This window comes from Balaenoptera ricei, chromosome 13 (assembly GCF_028023285.1).
Source record: "Balaenoptera ricei isolate mBalRic1 chromosome 13, mBalRic1.hap2, whole genome shotgun sequence".
NCBI lineage: Eukaryota > Metazoa > Chordata > Mammalia > Artiodactyla > Balaenopteridae > Balaenoptera > Balaenoptera ricei.
In genome coordinates, this window is record NC_082651.1 from 47,459,726 (window position 1) to 47,465,725 (window position 6,000).

General features: G+C 51.4%; 1 protein-coding gene across 5 annotated transcripts in view; it reads right to left on the reverse strand.

Moving 5' to 3' along the window:
• The window catches only part of CEP68 (centrosomal protein 68), a 26,497-nt gene extending 21,022 nt beyond the window's left edge, over window positions 1-5,475 (reverse strand). For all 5 annotated transcript variants that reach the window (XR_009506541.1, XM_059943192.1, XM_059943190.1 and 2 more), the window contains exon 1: window positions 5,360-5,475. The gene's annotated coding sequence lies outside the window, so the exon portion shown is untranslated. The remainder of the gene's footprint in view (window positions 1-5,359) is intronic.
• Window positions 5,476-6,000: the final 525 nt, after the last annotated feature.

Sequence of the window (6,000 nt, forward strand, 5' to 3'; positions counted from 1 at the left end):
CATCATTCCTTCTAACCCTCTGAGGGTGAGGGTGGAGAGGGGGATTCTGCTTGAACCCTTCCAGTGAGAGACAGCTTACTCCTTTCCTAAACACCCAATGGACTGCTCAGATGAAAACAACCTGCTATGCTGTCAGTAGCTTCAAACAACCTACTACTCTACCTGGGTCCTCCCTGCTCTCTGATCACACATTTTACAGTGTTTCTGGAGGCTAGCAGCTCCTTGGTGGGCAGAGGCCTCAGTCAGCCTCCTTCCTAACCGGGAAGCAACAGGAGATTGGACAGAGTGACCGGAGAGCTCTGAGCACAGACAATGAACAGCGAATTCAAGCCTCCCATCTGAGAAAGGTCTGCACACACCAGTTCAGCCCTGTGCTTGGCCAAACCAAGCGACAAGACACATAAGCTTCACGATGTTCTAGGGACCACTTGGAGTTTGGTATTAAAATTCTCCATTAGTTTCCAGGACCTGCAGAGACCGTATGACCTACGAGATATAATTAGGAGTTACGTAGGCGTGGCTTACTCTGGCCCTACAGTAGAAGTATGGGGTCACACTAACTGGGTAAGCCTGGACTCCTGACGCTTCCTGGTACCTGCTGCACCACCCTCGTGCAGGCCTGTCACAGCTACCAGGACTTCCTCCCACTTGCTTCTGTCCAGGATGGAGAACAGAGGACTGGGAGGTGTGCGTGTGTGTGTGGGGGGGGGGGGGGGGGGGGGTGGGTGGTGATGCCCCTCTCTTAACCATTCAAATGTACAAATGATCGACTTAGGGAGCAATCTTCCTCTGATCAAAAAGACTTTCCCCACAATTCTGTACATCACAAGCTCCGCTTCCAAGCAACCTGATTAATACCAACTCCGCCCAGGAAGCTGGGTTCTGGTCAGGGCCTGTCTCTGTAGCCAAGTGCACAGACAGCACCTGTACCGGCCACGGAGGCCAGGCGCTGCCTGACAGAGCCAGCCCTACCAGTTCAGGGGCCAAAGCCTTGAAGCTCTGTGCTGCTTCTGCAGGAGGCCACAGGTGTCAGTGGTCACGGCATGCACACACAGTGGCAGAATCTGGCCAGAGAAGCAGACAAAGAGGCTCTCAATGCCACTCTTTCTCTAGGAACATAAAGCTACCCACAAGGAAAGGGGGCCAGTGGGGAGGACCCAGCACTGTCAGGTTGCTGGAAGGCTTCTGGGGGAACGAGATGGACAGCAGCAAGGAGCTCAAAGGCACAAGCCAGTCCAGGCATGGGAGGCAGCATGAAAGCGGGTAAAGACTTATGCGGGGGAGGCCAACAAAAGGGGCAGTCACAAGAGGGCCAGGCCCGCCTCGGGGGGGTGGGGGGGTGCCGGGAACGCTGTGGCGGGAGGTTTGACACTGGGAGGCGGACCTGCCGCCGTTCCACCTGCTCCTTCCTTGGATGTATGAGCCCTGCAGCCTATCAGCCCTCCACACTGGCCCTGTCTTTCCCTGTGGGGCAGGTCACCCTGAGTGTTCTGTCCCCCTCCTTGGTAGGTGAAAGCAAGCAAAATGAAAAGGGAGAACAGGCTCAAAGCTATGAAGGGGTAGACTTATCTCCCACAGCTTGGCAATAGGTTGACGCCGTCTTCAGAATCCTTGGCCCCAGTAGCCCCTTTCCTTCCCCGCCACTGGGGCAGCTAGCTTCCTTACCTCTTGCTTGGAGTCAAAGAGTCCTCCAGGGCCCTAGGAGGCACACTGGGTCCCTCTAATAAAGTGGTGGGAAGGCTGCCACCAGACTGCTCTCCGCTCCTTTCACACTCGCACTCAATAGCTGGCTGACTGGGGCCGCAGAGAACCTCCCAGCAAGGCCAGTCTTCTAACTTGTCATGAGAGGTCTTTAGATGACCTTTAAAGAGGTGCAACTGTCACATCTACAAGGATCTTACCTGAGCTTCCAGCCACCCCTCCCCTCAACCCCAAGCTCTATGGCCTCCTCAGCAGTCAGTAGATTGTTGCCATCCAACAAAGCTCGAAGTATGAGGATGATGGGGACTGAACATGTCAATCAACTGGACACCGTTCCCACCAAAGAGCAAGGCCGAAAAACAGCTGCCCTGTAACAAAAATCATTCCTACTGTCTGAAGAAGCTGGCCCTGGACCACATGGCTGCAGTTCCACAGGCCACTGCTTTTACTGTACTGACAGTTTTCCGTGAGTCTGTTGGGCTACATCGTATGAAGATTGATAAGAATCTTACTGATTTTCTGGAGATACTATTAAGAACACTTCTCTTTGGAGAAGAATTCTCAGGTCTCAGTAACAGAAACAGCTGTTTCACTGAGTAGCCAGTTTGTTTTTACTTTATATAGGTACTGGCAAAACTGGTTCCAAAAAATATTCTCCTCTTTGCTCTTGCTGCTTGGAAGCTCAGAACCAAATCAGTAGTCCCACCCAAGTAAAATGTATAGCACAGAGAGGCACTCACCTTTTGTACTTATCTTTGATTTCTCTTAATTTTCTTTTACCCTATCTGCCTCAATCACTTTTATTAAAAATCTTGTTACACTGAAACTATTTTGGAAAGATTCCTAAATCATTTTTGGAACAAAATAGAGGAACTGTTAAAAACAGAAGGAAAAAAAAACCCAACAACTCCTAAATCCAAGACTTCATCTCAATACCAGAAGGAAACAAAGCCTGTTTACCAGTACATCTAAAAAGCAAATGTAGATACTTATGTTAGTACCTTTCTACTCAAAGTCCACGGAAAAGCAGCATATGCAGCACCTCAGAGCCTGTTTGGAATGCAGATTCTCAGGCACTACCCCAGAGCTTTGGGATCAGAATCTGCATTTTAGCAAGCTCTCGAGGTGGTTGGTAAGCACAGTAATGTTTCAGAACCACCAGGTTAGTAAGCCTGTTTCAGGGCCTTGAAAGGGAACTATGATGGCTTTACAACCATTCATCAAGCGCCTACTTATGCGAGGCATACAAAGAAGGAAAATTATGGTCCTTGTCCTTAAGGTCTTTCCAACAGGACACTAGAAAAAGCTCACACCTTGTGGCAGGTTTTTAATGGTTAATTATAGAATGTCACAACTGGAAGGGCATCTTCAGAAAGAACAGTATTCCCTAGAAAGGATTCAAGATTCATGTGACTACACTAAAAGCAGAATCAGAGACCAGAATTCTCCTGAGATAGTTATAAGTGAGAAGAGGTACGGTCTTTGCTTTGGGGACTCCAAATAATTTGAGAAATTGACATGCCAAGGGGACCTACAGCTGGAAGGAAATGGACAACTTAGCCTGTTTCCTGTGACCAGAAAGTGGTACAGGAAAACCTGGAAGTGAGGCAACATCCTCCTAGGGGATGTATGTGCCACCTCAAGGTCTGGCAAATAGTTTTAGAGCTACCAGAAGACTTCTTCCACTTTTCACAATGTTTGTGAACAACTTTAAAGATAGGAGACAGTTTTTAAGGGAGAACAGATTTAAGTTAAAAGGAGAGAAGCCACTTCAAGTCCACCTCCATCTGAACCAACATTTTTGTCAGCTGTATCAGCCCCCATCTCCTCTGTTTTCACATGACCATTTTGAGTAACAGACCACATGAAGAGTGCATCAAATACTACTGTACTACTTGGCCAAATTGTTATTTGGCACTCCATCAATCTCCAGTGGGTAGAGGTACTCTAAACGCATAAACAAGTAATCTTCCATGTAATACTTTTACAGTGGGGGGAAAAGTCTGGAATGGCTTAAGGGATTTTTTAAAATCAAGGAACAGATAAGGACCAAGAGGCAGACAGAACCTGAAGGGTCAAATACTATATAGATATTTAGCACTAGTGAATCTGTTCAAGTACGTTTATTTTTATCCTAACAACTGCTAACAGCTACTGAACATTTTCTTTGTTCCAGGAACTATGCTAAGCACTTTATGTCAATATTTTACTTAAACCTCAGAAATAATGGAGTAGGACCTATTGTCACTCCCACTTTATAGAGACTGAGGCATACAGAAGTTAAATAACTTGTCCATAGAGTTAGTAACATTGCGGAGCTAAAGTCTGATTTGACTTGAGAGCCAGAGCTCAACTGTCTCCCTCGCCTGTAAGAATAATTGGGCCGAGTTAAAGGAATTAAAGTTTTTATTTTGTCAACTTTTGGCTACACTGCTGATTTTTTGTTTTCTTTTGGCTTCCTTCAATCACTGAGTGCCTTCTATGTTCCAAGAACTGTGCTACGGGCTGGGGAAACCACAATACAGTGTGATGTATAAAATCAGAGGCTATGGAAAGCTGTGCAAAGGAGGGAGTGATTATTAGTTGTGGGGTAGGGCAAGGGCTTTAAAAAGCTTTCCAGAAGACATGAAACCTGAATTGTTTGCTCTTTTCTGTACCGGGTGGCCCAGAACTGATCGACCCAGGTAGTGGAGGGAACAAGGATGAGAAGGGGTGACCTCTACCTCTTTTAACCAAGCCCTGTATCGTTGACTCCTTGACCCAACACATTTTGTCATGCATTTTTAACGATACCCTTTACACCCTAGGTCCAGGAACGTAAGGGTATTTATGAATGTCATCTATCTTCCTGCCCGCCTTCCCCCACCCACTCCAATGAATTCCCAGTGAGGTCCAAATTTGCTCTGGCACTGGCAGGTTTCCGCTCATTTTTATTACAAACAATACACCGAACCCAACCTAATAATTAAAAGGGCATGAAAGAGGTTTTGGACTTGTGCCCCTGGGCTGAGAACCGTTCTAGCGATGACAGTTGGAAAGGGTGGCCCCTTCAGGCAAAAAAAGTGAGACAAATTGCTTTTTCCCCTCGGCAGCGGGGCTGCTGCATTCAAGGTGACCAGAAGGCATCGTTCGTCTCCATCTTAACAGTGGTAATGATCCTGAGCGGGTGAGAGAGCGTCTCTGCGGTAGACCAGATACGGGAGCAGCGCGGGCCCCTAACTCCCGGGGAACCTGGGCCCAGCGAGCGCGCAGTGTAAACAAGACACGCCCAGGGCGAGGCCGCGAGGGAAAGTGAGTCCCCAGCAGCCGAGACAGCCCCGCGGCGCAGCTGCTCCGACCGGAGGATGCGCGGACACGCGCGCTCTCGCGGCCCGGCCTCGCGGCGCTCAGGCTTTTCCAACGCCGGCCTCCCACCTCCGCGCCTAGACTCCCGGCCGCTAACCTCACCCGCCGTTTGGACTGCAAAATGGAGTCTCAGGCACGAGGCGCCCCCGCCTCCGCGAAGCCTCTGCGCCCTTCCAGGCGGGGGACGCGAGGCCCAGCGGCCAGCCCGGCCCGCCTCCGCAGACCCCGAGACCGCAGGGCAGAGGGGGCCGGGCCAAAGCCCCCTGCGCCGCGGACCCCCGAACCCCGCGCCCGTACGCCGACAGCTACATACCGAGCCTCAAACCCTTCGGACTCCCGGACCGGGCCGGGGGCGAAAGCAGCCGCACGCAGCGGCCCCGAAACGGGATTCCTAGGTGGACACTGCCGCCCTCCCGCCAGAGTCCTGAACGCCTGGGGCGGGACCGAGTGATGACCACGCCCTTCGGGCCCGCCCTGCCTCCGCGCGGAGAGCGCCTTTGGAGCCGCGCGACCAATCCCAGCCGTCAGTCCGAAGTGTCGACCAATGCACGACCTGCTCCTGCAAGAAGAGCCCACCCCTGGCACCGTCTTGGCCTATGGGAGGCCTGACCTTCTTCTATCTGCAGTCCTCCCTCGCCTTTCCGCGCTTGCCGCTTGCTTTGCGTGTTTGGGGCCAATGGGGTCGCGAGAGGGCGCGTAGTCCCGAGCAGCGAGGAGGGGAGGGTGACTTGGGGCGCTCTCCTTGCGAGTAGGCCACAGCCGGAGTCATGCATTCGTTGATTCATTTTGCGCAGAGCGCCGGGCAGTGTTCCTGGCGCGCCGCTGCCAGGGAGGCGGACCCACAGTCTTTGTGCGTCTGTTTACATTCGCATGTAAACAACCAGGCGTGAACCGAGGCCTGAACAGGTGTCACGGGGCACAAGCACCGGAGGAGGGCGAGGTCACCAGCCCGGG